Source organism: Amblyomma maculatum, chromosome 6 (genome assembly GCF_055883805.1).
Source record: "Amblyomma maculatum isolate TAMU_Amacu chromosome 6, ASM5588380v1, whole genome shotgun sequence".
In the NCBI taxonomy this organism is placed as follows: domain Eukaryota; kingdom Metazoa; phylum Arthropoda; class Arachnida; order Ixodida; family Ixodidae; genus Amblyomma; species Amblyomma maculatum.
In genome coordinates this window covers 40,802,094-40,816,035 of record NC_139349.1, presented here as the reverse complement: position 1 = coordinate 40,816,035, position 13,942 = coordinate 40,802,094, and positions in this window count along the sequence as shown.

Genomic DNA, 13,942 nt, shown 5'->3' with positions numbered 1-13,942 from the left:
CTGTTTTATATAACGTACCGGATCCGGAGTCCCTTTTTTTTGCGTGTTTCTTTTGTCACCCTTGTACTTCCAGTTTCGATTTCTACAGCAAATAAACGTGACTGACTGAAGTGGCTTCAAGAGCATTAGCTTTGTTTTTAGAGTTTCAGCACTTCCATATCTCTTCAGTGCTTCGGTTCGAAAAAAAACATTAAGAGCATCTCACTAATGTGATTCGTAAAAATGCATTGGAAATAAAATCCGATGGTAGCTTCGGAAAAAGGTAAACGTTTTTAAACTTCTCAGCGGAAAATCTAATTTAGTACCAGCACGGTAAGACAAGAGACCATCTCATTTCAGTCTCTGGAGAAATACTCGTGCGGTTAGGAGTTCTTTAACGCAGTTTTTTGAAGACAAAGAAAAGGCAGCACTGGGAGTACCATTAGTTATTTTTTGCGTCGTTGGTTTATTTATTGTATTTCAGTGGCATTACTGCGCCTTTCATTCAGGTTGTGATCACGCTGCTGTTAAATGCTATGCGAAGAGCTGAATCAGTCGTTCGCTTCGAAACGCTACGGCAACTCGCAGTGCCAGAACATCATAAAAAGTGGGGAAATTGCGTGCGGTAGCTCGCAAATAGAAAATTTTGTCCCTCAGCCTTCTTTGTTCTGCGTAAACGCACAGAGTGGTGAGGCGGGCAGCACAAAAAAAAAAAAGAAAAAAAAAAGAACAAGTGCATCTTATGCAGACGTAAGCAATAAATACATTAAATAAAAGAAGGAGCGAGTTTTAGAATGACTCACTGAGCTCCATGACTTCTTCAACTCCCTGACCCTGCGAAGATGAAATCAGATTAAATTAAATATAATTGCAAGCGCCACGCGGATAGCGGCAGGGCAGACATTGGTTGTGATCGTGAAAATTAGTCAATTAGAAGGTAAGCCGTTTCCCGATTACCTAGGCAATTTTGTAAGGAAACTAAACTAGACTTGAAATGATGAGAATGACAGTTTAACCCTTGAGACTGCTTGTCTGCTTAGCTGGATCACTGGACTGTTCCAAAAGCTGTTCTTCTCTGCAGTTATTTTTTTTCTTTAATGTGTCTATGCTGTAGAGCATTTCTTGCCAGATTGAATGCAAAGTTCGCAACCGCTGTTATCAACAACAATAACAACTACAGCAAAATAATAAGAAACCGCAGCTACCTGTATTTCGCGGTGCAGTTTGGCATCTCACTGGACTTTGTGGTATGAGAACACTTCCTGTTGGATGTTTCATTCGAGAAGGTCAGGTCTTAGAAAAGTAGAAAGAGTCTAGTTCCACACACTTACTTCATTGCTGCTAAATAGAAAAAAAAAAAGGCACTTAAAGCGGTTGTTAAGTTCAACACCAAGAAATAAATAGGGGTCAAAAGTTGTTGCGAGGACAGTATACCAGGCGCCCCAGGTAATGGTAACCAAGCTTTTAAAAATTACGGAGAGCCCTAGCCGAAGGAAACAAACTGAGAGGTTTTGAGAATATCGTAGCCTAATCTTCAACATTTTTGTTTTATGTTTAGTTTTTAATTATTGGCTTCAGAAATAATGTGTCAGTTCAGAAGTGGCAGATCGTCACGACTAGATAATTGAGTCCTCAATAAGTTAATATTTAGGTAACGTAGCTAGTATTAACAGATTATTAACAGTATTAACAGGGAAATACGAATGCTTCATTATGACAGCTCCGTCGTCTTGAAACATGTCTCAAAAATAAAACAAAAACCTCTTTCATCTGAAGCACATTTTATGATATGACTTTGCAATGCACGAAATATGTGCTAACAGCTGTCACATGGCAACGTTTTTTGAAAGGCTGGCATCTAAAGGGTGCTTAAATACTGCCTTGGTGATAGCATTTCAACCAGCTACTTCTCAAAAGAACCTACATATTCTGAACTGGTAGTTTCTTCGTGGTGCAAATAATTGATTTCAAAGTTAATGTTCACTAATAGGTTACTAAGAAGGACGAAAATAGTATTGGACAGTAAGGCAAGCAATTTTCAACAAGGTTTCAGTCTTTTTCAAATGGTTGGTTGCCCTTAGCTGGGACGCCTGGTTTATTGGTAGCCATGTGCTTTGGCCCGTAGAGATTGGAATGCTTTTCACACGGTGCGTATCAGGTTTATATTTTTCAAAGCGCATTTGTTTGACAAGTACGAAGGAGGTAGTTTGAGGAGAAAAAGAGGCGCTTCTAAAGTGTCTCACATTTAGTAGTCTTTTGAGTTGTTAATTTAGAGGAACGTACCTGATAGCATCTCAGGTATCGTGCCAATGATGTCTAGCCATTCAGTGTTTATATTCTCAAAACCTCTTTAGAAGGTTAACCTAAAATTAGAAATATATTGCGTCCGTTAGTAACTTTCTGCCGCTGCCGGTTTTCCGGATGTCTTGTGAATATTGTGAGGACGGGGACTCAATGTAAAATAATCAGGAGCGATGACTCTACTGATAAAATCAGAATTCTTTTTTTTTTTGCGCATCCAACGGTTCGTACTGCATCACGTATAGCGCTGAAATTCGACAAAATGCCATGCCACCCGTCCGTCCGTTCGTTCTTCCGTCCTTCCATGCCTCCACTTCACATAGTTTGGCTGCCGCATTGGGCTGCATGGCTCCTATCTACAGTGTTTCCGAGCTAAGATGGACCAAATAGAAAAAAAAATACCCTAATTGTTTTCTTTTTTTTTTTTTTTTTTGCTGAGAAAGGCTGTCGCTATTCGATGGGGGTGGTGGTGAAATACATTTATTCGCTAGAAAAGAGTATGTATTTGGAGGCAGAATGAATTGGCCCTTAAGAGACCGGCCCTCACAAGCACTGGGTGAGGTTTTTAGTACGGGGACTTAGTGGCTTTGGTTGTTGCCCGGGCGCGCTCGACCAAGAAGGCTTTTTGGGCCTGTAGGTCAGAGCAGCCGTGCAGGTTCGCCTTCCAGTCCCCCGGGTGGGGCTGGGTTGAGGGGGATAGTAGGGCAGGCCCATACCATGTGATCGAGGCCCGAAGACGTAACAATGCGTGCGCGTTAAAAAACCCCAGTTGGTCTAAATTTCCGGAGCCCTCCACTTCCGCGTCTCTCATAGCTTGAGTGGCTTTGGGGTGTAAACTGCATAAATTGAACTGAAACGAACTTAACTCAAGTGGATGGTGTAAGGAGTTATGGAAAATACTCAGTTTTATATTTGTAGTCCCACCTACTTGAAATTTATTGAAAATGAACTAATTCACATTTTAAATATCGCTGGTGGGAATGGAAAGTTGTCGACAGCTACAAAATTGACCCGAGTCTCGCTGTTCCCACTGATGGTTAGCGTAGCTCTTTTTATTCGGCAAAAACGAAATCCCGAGAAGTTTGCATTTTGCCACGTGAAAGCACGCTCCGTGTGCCCGAACGCGCCGCAGAGACCGCGTTCTGGGAAGCTCAGAACCTGAGCTTTGTGTTGCCATTAACCTCGAGGTAAGCGCCAGCTGCAGCTCACGCCCCGGAAAACGTGCTGTGAGCAGCCATTCGCGCTTATGTCGCAACTAGCAGCAAAAAGAAATACTGCTGTGAGCAGCTAAGATAATATTAATCGGTTTGGCGCTGCCTAATCAAGAGAGTGCCATAAATACGGTGCATTTTGCGACAGTGAGCCTTCACCACCGAGAAAATAGCAAGGCTGCTGCATGAACCTCTTTCTCAGTAGCCTGCGTCATGACTACTGAATGTTCGATAAAGGGTCCGCAAAAATCTTGCGCGTGCGGGTATAAGTAAATTGGCTAAGTGGCCCCTCGTGACGCAACTCAGATGAACTCTCGTAGTTTCATTTCTTGAGCCATTATAGTCCGTTCATTTAGGTAGGCGTGAAGTAGGCTGCTGTGGTGCGCTGGTTCTATCAACATTTGATAGTCACGACTGAGCGGGTTGTCATGTAGCAATGTTCAAATTTCGCGGGATTTCATTTTTGACGAGCGAAAAGAGACACGACAAGACTACCTCATCTGAAACCACTGGCTATAATAATATGCGTGGTTACTGACGTACTACTTTCTCATTCACATCTTTTCGGTTGAAGCAAGAAATGATGAACAAGCAAAGAAAAATAACAATACACCTAAGAGTTTTGTTGAATTCCTGAAATAAAAGAACTGCAATTGCGGTGATCAGAAAGAGGAAATGAAGATAGTGTTAGATAAGAGGGAAAAAAGCGGGAAGTAGTGTGAGAGTCTTCCTTATTGATATCGTATACCATTTTTTTACTTCCCAATTTTTACTGTCCCTACAATCGGGTTTAGTAGTTTGTAGGTTTGGTTGCCCTATTACGGTATATCTTGTTTTTTCTCTCAAGTACTTCCAGGTTTTACTCCCTCAATTCCCGCTGCTGAATCATCGAAAGCCTAGGCTTTCTGCGCTGTTTCTTCTGGCAATTGCTGCGGTGAAAAATATATCTGCGTCATATCAGATACACGGACAAACAAGGGGAAGAAAAACCGCTTTCAGTTCCAAGCTCAAGGCTTGGATCGGGTAGCTATCCGGGAGCGCACACTCGGGAACACTCGAAGCGAAGATCCGTAAGGTTCTCGCTAATGAGGCTGTTGTTTTCCCGACAAAGCTGTGGTGCGCCAAAGAAGAGGAGAGCAACCTTTCGTGTGGACGACTGATGCAGTCGAGAAGGATGGGGCCGGAAAAGCGGGCTCGGTAGAAAAGAAAAAGAGAATAACGAAGCAGAAGACACGCACATCAGGATCTGGAACAAAGGCTACGACCGTGTGTGGCTCGCGTTTCATTTTTCTACACTGCGATTGTTTTTCTTCACACGTACATGTGGAGTAGAGTATAAAGGAACGTTGGAACGTTTATAGCATTTTCGGTTCATGGTGCCTGTGTCAAGCGGAAGACACCTGCTCAAGTATTCAGCATGCAGCTCAACCAACTCCTTTCAAGCTGTAAACACGGAAGTGAGCTAGAGCGCTGATTTGTTCTGTTCTCGTCATTACAGTTTACAAGTAGTCTAAGAACTTAGAATTCTAAGGCAATGAATGAAAGCTACCGAAACGCTGGCTGTTGTGCGCTGCTCTTTGCGATCTGTATAAGCGTAGGATATGAAGTGAAAATAATAAATGATGCGAATATTTGGTTTCAGGAAACGCAAATACTATAATGAGCTTCGCGGTGGTAGTTAACTAAGTTGCGTTCACTTAAACCGCACCGTGCCGCTTTTAAATATTTATTGCACAACGCTTGACGGTCGTTATCACTCATTTGCAATCAACGAAACAGTCCTGTAGTAGAGAGCTCCAGCCCCGCCGGGATGGAGCAGTGGTTACGGCGCTCGACTACTATTCCCAAGAAAGCGGGATCAAATCCCGGCTTCGTCGGCCGCTTTACGATGGAGGCGAAAAGCAAGGCGCCCGTGTGCTGTGCGACGTCAGTGCACGTTAAAGAACCCCAGGTGGTCGAATTTTCGGAGTCCTCCACTACGGCGCTCTCATAGCCTCAGTCGCTTTGGGACGTTAAACCCCGCAAAACAAACAAAACAAATAGTAGTAGAGAGCTCCATGGAAAGTACGTGCGGAGATATATGACTGCGTAGAGCTTCATTGTCTTCAGTACACATCATTCTAATGTGACCATGTGCTAATGAAAGAGTAATATGATCATTTTGATAAGATAATTATGCAAATGCATGTCTGCAGGAAGATCCGTAGTCCCTCTTTATGAGAGCAGAGAAAAAAAATTTGGAGGACGCTTAAGCTTCGCCTTCAAGAGTGGAACGCGATAGCGTTATTACATCGCAGGGGACGCTTTCCCAGCAGAAGCGCTACGGCGCAGCGATCACGTCCGAGGCGTCCGGCATCACACGCTGCACCTAGCAATCGCGCTGTGAGCGGAAAGAGGAGCCGCGTCGCCTAAACACCACTGGTCGAGTGACGCACGCTGGATGTTGGAAGGGGAGAGAGCGAGAAAACTTATTAAACGCAAGGGTATTGGGGCATCCTCGCACCGGTACCCGCGCGGCCCGAATGGGAGAAGCGGGTGAGCGAAGATAGTGATCTAAAGAAAGGAAAGACGCTTGATTTTACAACCCGTGAGGGTGCACGGCGAAACGTCAGGGGCGAGTGGCGCGCCACATGTCGGGGCAGCGCCGCACATGGAAGTTGCTTTTTATTTATGAAGTGCATGCCAGGATTTATCGCTCACGGCCAACGACGCCGACGACACCGGCTTTTCTGCGACACGAGCTCCTTAACGCTACCGCGTTAAAAATTTGCCGACAATTACGTTACTTCCTAATGCGAAATTTGAGCTCAGCTATCAGCTGTTTCCCCTTCTCGATAGGTTGAGGCAAATATTTCGAGCAAGACATTTATGTACAATTACTTTCACACATATTCCTTCAAAAAAAAAAAGAAAAAAAAAACACTCCACTAACAGTTCTTGACTGTCGTGAAGGAAGCTTTGTGGTCAGGAAAATGAAGAGAGCAATTAAGTTATCGGGAGGTCGCGGGAGGCAGCGCGTGGCTCCATAGGAACGTTTCTTGACGAGACAGCAGCGACGGACTGATGCCGCTGACGCTGCTAGCGAGTCAAGTTTGCGTGACTATGATTCGGCTTGGAATGCACGCACCGTGATCCGCTGATACCGAGCCAGCCCTTCGGCAACCGGAGAACACCGTCCCTGCCAAGCAGGAAGAAAAAGGGGGGGGGGGTATATGCAGCGACGAACTGTGGCGGCAGAAGCGCGAGCAGCAATCGGAGAACACGTGCGGTCGCCGTCACTGAGGAAGAGGGGGCAGGAGCGCGCGCTGCTTGCCCCTGCTTCCTCCGTGACGGCGACCGCGTGCGTTCTCCGATTGCTGCTCGCGCTTTTGCCGCCACCGTTCGCCGCTGCATGTACCCCACCCAACGGCGATGAGAGATGCACTCTAAAAGTAGCACCGAACAGTCAACTTGGTAGAAAAATATGGAAGAAGGCGTTGACGTCCTCCGAGACAGTCCTGTACCATCTATCGAATGTGGTAGTTTCCATGTTTTGTTGTCGTCTGAATTTCGTTCTTTTAATGCTTTGGGTTTAGGCTTTCGCCTCCGTTTTGAACCAGTTTTCTTCTCGATTCCACCTTGATTTTGGAATTAGTATTCAATTGTCACCACCAAGTGAGAACGGATTCAGTGGAGCCGATGTTTCACTTTGGAATCTCTCGGGCGCTTTCTTAAATACTTAGCATTGTTCTTGTTTTGGCGAGGATTTTATAAATAGAGATTATAAATAGAATTTCTTCAATGCAAAGAAAAAAGAGAATTAGATTCTGCCAAAATAACTCTTAGAGTCCACTTTCTAGTGTGCTTTTTATTATTTCATTATATTTAACACTACGGCTTCGTTTAAGCAGATAGGATAGGTCTTTCGATAAGTCTTTCGTGATCACTTAAATAATATTTTTGTTTCTTCTTTGAGTAGAAAATGTCAGCTTAAACGCATCTTCTGTGCAAAGGCATCGCTTTTTTCTGTGCATCATCTTTATTCGACGAAAACAAGGCAGCAAAAACAACAGGAACATATGACAGACATGCAGCAAAGGCTTCTAGTGTTTGTGTTTGTAGGGTTTCTTTCCTTCAACGTTGCTTCTTCTGACTCCTTGACAAGGCATCCTGCACTCGCTGATTTCTCTTTTCAGGCTTCTTTACTCCCTCCCAGTTTTCTTGAATTGAACTGCCTTCGCAGAATATGAGAAAGGGCTGTGTATGCTTGCTTTAAGATGGTGGTTTAGTGAAAAACCGACGCTGACAGACATCCGAGTTACGTGCTTAAAACTTATGTCAGCTTTCTCAACTATATTTCAATATAGCCTTATTTACATCTATGTAAAGCCCACTGTCCCCTGTGAACAAGAATCGCGCCGCACTGTGTCGCAATTATAACGGGTGCAGCCTTTGTGCGAAATAATTATAACGGGTGCAGCCTTTGTGCGAAATCAACAGCGTCAGAAGTTCGTTTCGAAGCAACGCTGTAGGATTCCTGTAGCTTCTACACAAATCCTAACAATGGAAATTTGAGTAAAGGCTGCTTTCGAAATACCTCGAGTAGTGACAATCTACAAAAAATAACCGCGTAGGCTAGAGGCAGATCCATTGGGCTCCATGTATACTTACCACAAAGCCTGAATGTGGTGGCTGTTTTATACTTTGAGACGAATACACAGGCTTTTGAGATGCATGTTTAGACCTAACTCCATATGAAGGACAACGTTTATATGAAGGACATGTCTGAGACCGCGTGGAAGTTTTTTAGTAGAGAAAAAGGAGGACGGATGTTAAAATTGATTTAGGTTTTACTATGGAAACACTTGCACAAGCGAAAACAAGAACAAATCGAAATGTCCTTGAATTTACGTTGTGAGAAGAACGGTGCCACGGCGAAAATTTGAAGAAAGTAACCGGCAGACACAACCACTTTATAGGCCCATTACTAGCGCATATATTTTATATCCATATACATAATATGACGAAGATCGTACATGTCTGATCGCAGTGACGCTGGTTTGATCACGGCTGAGGCGGTTGCTTCAAGACGGATATGCAAAGCAAGGCACCCGTTTACTGTGCGATATCAGTGCATGAGAACCACAGATGGTCGAAATTATTCAGAGTTCTCCACTACGGCTTCCATCATAGCTGCTTTCAGGCTCCTAAATTCTGCGAACGAAACTGAAGCGCGTAAACGCGCAGCCATGCTTGCTCAGGTGCTGATAAATAAAAACGAACGTTGCTACTTGTCAGAAGTGTTTGCGCCACCAGAATGAAATGAGCGGCGTCGAATAGATTCGTCAAGGATGCGCACTGTTCCGCATTTTGATCCTTATGACACGGGGCTCGTTTTGTTACATTCTATGAGCTGATTCTACAGGAAAACGTCCTTTAGAACAAGGAGGACACTTTTTTTGTAAATATATATTTTGCCGCCTATAGTCACGTGTCTAGTACAGAACGTTTGCTTTCTACAATTCGGTAAAAAAAAAAAAACACTAGATATGTAAGGCTATGCACGACTTAGAAAATAAATTTCAAAGAATAAATATATGGCAGCGCAAAGAGACAAGGACAAGACGAGACGACAAGGACAGAGCCGTCCTTGTCGTCTCGTCTTGCCCTTGTATCTTTGCGCTGCCATATATTTATTCAAGAAATGTACCAACACCCCCAATTTACCACGTTAAATTGCCAAGCTTGCTGGAAATCACAAAGTTAGCTTAGACTGCTCATTAAAAAAAGGTTAAAACGAATTACGGAATTGAACATAAACGTAAGCAACGCTCATGAATCTTTAGCATGAATACAATAAATAGTCTGGAAAAGAGTGAACAGCCATAACAATGAAATAATAACATCGCGGAGAAAGATAGGTATCTTTGATGCAGAGTTGTGTGAATGCGAAGCAAGGAAACCAGGTCACATCCTTTGTGCCTCGCTGTCCTTATAGAAGGCAGAATGCTTGAAGAAGATCACGAACGACATTTATTATATGACCAAGTGGGCGCTGCTGCCGACTTCGCAGACTTTTGATTAACGACGCACCTTACGCACGGGCTTTGATTAATGAGAGGCTTCACATTTAATTTCTCTAGGACGATCACGCCGGCACTCTATTGGTTTTTAAAATATGGCACTCATTTGTGCTGAGGTCCCCCCCCCCCCCCCCTTTTTTTTTTTTTCGAAAGAGCAGAAAAAGACCTTTCAGCAGTTCGGGTCAGGTTTGACATGATCATATATGAAAGAAAGAAAAATAACCAAGAAACCATCCTCGCCTTTGTTGCTATTTCATAAAGTGATTTTCATCAACACCTTTTGTCATGTACGAAAAAAAGGCATATTTAAGAAAATAAACTATGAGGGGATGAAAGCCTTGTCAAGCTGCTTAGATGCAGCTTTTTCTCTCGTGCCTCATGCCCTCATGAGTACATGAAATGAGCGATGAGAAATGAAAATGAAATGCTGAGCACTCCTGTGTGTATAAATGCACCAGTGCTACGGCATTGCGGCGGCGGCATCACGCCCCCACCTTACAGGGTGCCCTGCTGAAATAGAAAGTGGCTATAAATATTTTGGCCAGTAAAGTTACTAAATAATGTGTATAAATAAAATTGTTTACTCGTAAAGAAAGTTGATTCAAATTAAAAAGTAACAATTACGGTCCATGGTGCACTGTCTTCGCTCTCTGGAATAAAACTGGTAGGCGAACACCCCGTTTTCTGCATGGTCAGTACGTCCTTTTATTTCAAAATACCTTACAGACCCCAGCTCGGAGCATAGACAGACAGCAGTAACAACTGTAAACACATACAGACTGGATATTTATTGTGAAAATTAGCACCAACAAAAAGCAAAGACACTGAAATAAATTAACAGCTGAAAAACAATCTAAATATACAGTTCAAGACATCAAAACTTGACATGCGGAAATACAGTGCAGGAACTGAAAAGAAGCCGCCAAACACAACCCAACAAATATGCTAAAAATACAGCGGGTAAATGTAGCTGGAAAAGGCAAATGGCACGAACAGAAAACTCAGGGCGACAGTTGAACATAACCAGTTCCAAGCCATAGTCACGTGGAAATGTGATGAACAGTATCGTGGTAAGTAATGGTTGAACAATTTCGCTCAAAATGTGTCGCGGGTAGTTATGGAAACGATATATCATCAGGAAAAGAATTCCAAAGTGAAATTACCCTAGAAAGTGGTGATAAATCCCCGAGTAGTATCACTGATGCGTGTAAAACTTTGTTGAATACGTTGCCGCCGGGATATACTTGAAGGAGCACAGAGTGGAAAAGGACACGGGGAGGTGCTGTACACATATCTATGTCGTAAGCAGAGAAGAGAGATTGAAAGACGGGTATTTACTGATTCAAGGCCATAGTCATGTTTTGTTTGAGTCATGCTTGAACTGCGATCGTAGTTCTGGGTTATTGCTTCATGATTTCTGATGGCTTTAATCATGTTAGATAAGTGATGCTGATTAGGGCTCCAAACAGATTACGTAAACTAGAATTTGGGACGTACGAAGCTTAGGTAGGCCAATTTGCGATTGTTAGAAGGAAAATTACGTAAAATGTGATGCAAATATCGTAGCACTTTAGAAGACTTACCGCGGATTCTGCTATGTGGGAAGACCAGTTGAGGTTTGCTGCGGAAAAAATATGGGCTCCTCTTATACAGCAAATGTCATTGGTACGGGCTAGCATTGGGCCGTTAAGCTGGTAATGTAATCAGTTATTATGCCTCTTACGGCTGAATAAAATTATTTTACATCTATGATACATTTTTATATAGGCACATATCTTGCAAGTTATTTGGGAAAAAGACGACTTTTTAACACTAGTCAGTTTGTTTAGATAAAATGCGAAAGAGGAACTCTAAATCTTTCATGCTATTTTTTGAATATGTATATGACCTCTCTCATAGCTTCAGTCGCTTTTGGACGTTAAACGTCATAAACCAACCAAACCAACGTTAATGTCTAGGTGTCGGTGAAAAACACATTCGTGTTCAAAATTTCTGCTTTTCTTGAGGCACTTAAAGAAGAATTAACGAAATATTTCTGTTCTGGATGTAGACGACAATAATGTGCACAGGAACACAGAAGGAAACCGAGCACGGGCGCTGCTAAAAACTTATTTACGTATGGTAGGGACACCGCATATGACGAGCGTTTGAGAAAACAATAAAAAGCTGCTAGAAATATACTTCAAAATAAATAAAAAAATCGGGGTCATTCATAATGGAGGTGTAGCCGAAGGTAACATTTCGACCACCTGGGGATGTTTATTGTGCACTAACATCGCACAACACACGGACGCCTCTTCGGTTCGCCTCCATCGAAATTCAGCCGCCGGCGGTCGGGATCAAAGCCATGTTCTCCGGTACAGTAGTCAGGCATCCTAACCACTTTGCCTCCGCGGCGATGTCAAACGTCTTTAGTTGGTTTAATTTCCGGGGAAGGAAGGCTCAGAAACTTCTGTGTGGAGAACTACACTTGCAATGAACGACATCGAATTGGTTGTATAAACTTGACAAGCAGGTGCATGCTAATTGAGAAGCAGAATTGTATGGCTCTGTCCTGAACGCTGTACAACGATCGGTTGCGTTAGAAGTTCAATTCGAAATCAGGCGGATATTTTTTCGGACACACATTTCTCAAATCTGGGTTAAGATGACGGCGAGCCCTTTGCGACCGACGCTGTTTGCTTTTTCGGGAGGGTCCAGAAGAAACCGATGCACTTTCTTCCTTGAGAGCTCTATGCATTTCATTGAGGTCAGGGCAGTAGCCTAGCTTGTCGATATTCATTGCGAGACACTCTCGCTGTTGCTTGAGGAGTTTCGGTAGTGCCCCCTTGAAGTTCGCCATATGTCACGCTGCCACCTGTTTTAACTTCATTTCATGAATGCGAGCGGTGCTTATCATCTGAACATGCCTTTTCTAGCTCCTTGTGCAGAGATCAGCAGTGTCCGTTGTCACTTCTACTCGTCTCAGGCTCATTTTTTTCTCTAGAACCTTCACGCAGTTTTAAGCGTTTATCATAGATAAGCTGAGCTGCTTGTTGGCAATATGAAACACGCTTCCACTCACCGCACCTCTTCGCTGGTATAGAACGTCAGTCTCTTCAAGGCCTACATTTGGCATAATAAGTTCACTGAACATGGCTCGAGAGCTACGCCCTTTAACGGCGACATTTTACGGTTTGGAGTTGGATGAAATGCTCTATATGCTTGAATGTTTTGTCTCTCTGTTCATTACTTTGAATGCGCCATTAAACTTGGCATAGGCGACGTTAGGCTGCTGAGTCTAGGTGCTCCAATGATGGCAGGAAAGTAATTGGCTGTATCCTGCATGACATAAAGCATGACGAATTCGCCTTTCACGCCATCTATCTCTAGCGTTTGTTCAATCTTGAGAGAAGACAATTTACCGGTCTTTGGGGAAATTCATGCAGCTCCAGGGTGTCCTCTTTGAAGCCAGAGCATCAACGCATACATCAGTTGCCTTGTTCATAGAGGCTGAGCTTCCGCTGTCGACAAGGGCATTGCTGCTCCGATCAAAGCGGTCTTCACATAGTCAATAATGGGTCTCCTACAGAAATGACTACCCTTACCCCGTTGCGCGAGTTCATCGATGAAGCGGTAAACCATCATTGGACAGTCGCTAGCGACGTAACCGTATTTGCGGCATTGGTAACACTTCGGTTCTTTAGGCCGTTCCAATGCTGCCATGCTCGATCTGATTGGACTCTGACATAGGATTGCCTTCCTCCTGGCTTGGCGGCCGGTAACTTCCACGACAGGTATGGTAGGCTGCCTCAGCTGCTGCAATGTATTTTGTCGCCTCATGCAGCTCCAAGGATGTAGAGAAGCTTGCTGTCGTAGGCTGCAGAATCGCTACGTGGTTAACGTTTGGAAGGCCTGAAATAATCAAGTTCTTTCATTGTGAACTGTTTTATTTGATATCAACATTGTGTAGAGATAGCTCTTGTCAAATACATAACCCCCAGCAGACCCACAACAGGCTTCCACGGACACTGCATACATCAGAACATCCTCTTGTAGATGGCAAGATGGTTCTCGACTTCGGGAAACGCCTTCTGTAACTCCTACGTCAATTTATCCTAGGTCTTCAGCTGCGTTCTACCAGCTCTATGCGATCTCAACGCAGCTCTGCTGTGCTTCAACGCTGGAATGGCAAAAGTGACACCGTCCCTCCAGGACCCGCCATCATTTTGATATTCAGCACCGATTCCTACGTTCTCTATCTCGCTCCGACCTCCGCAATGGCGGTGCCCGAGAAAGCGGGTATGAAAAGAAAGTGCGGCATCCTGTTACGAGTACATTGCCTCGGCGTAGGGCTGTCTTTGGTCAAGGTGACGCTTTGGGGATAGCCGATCGCTTCGCTTTTAGAGC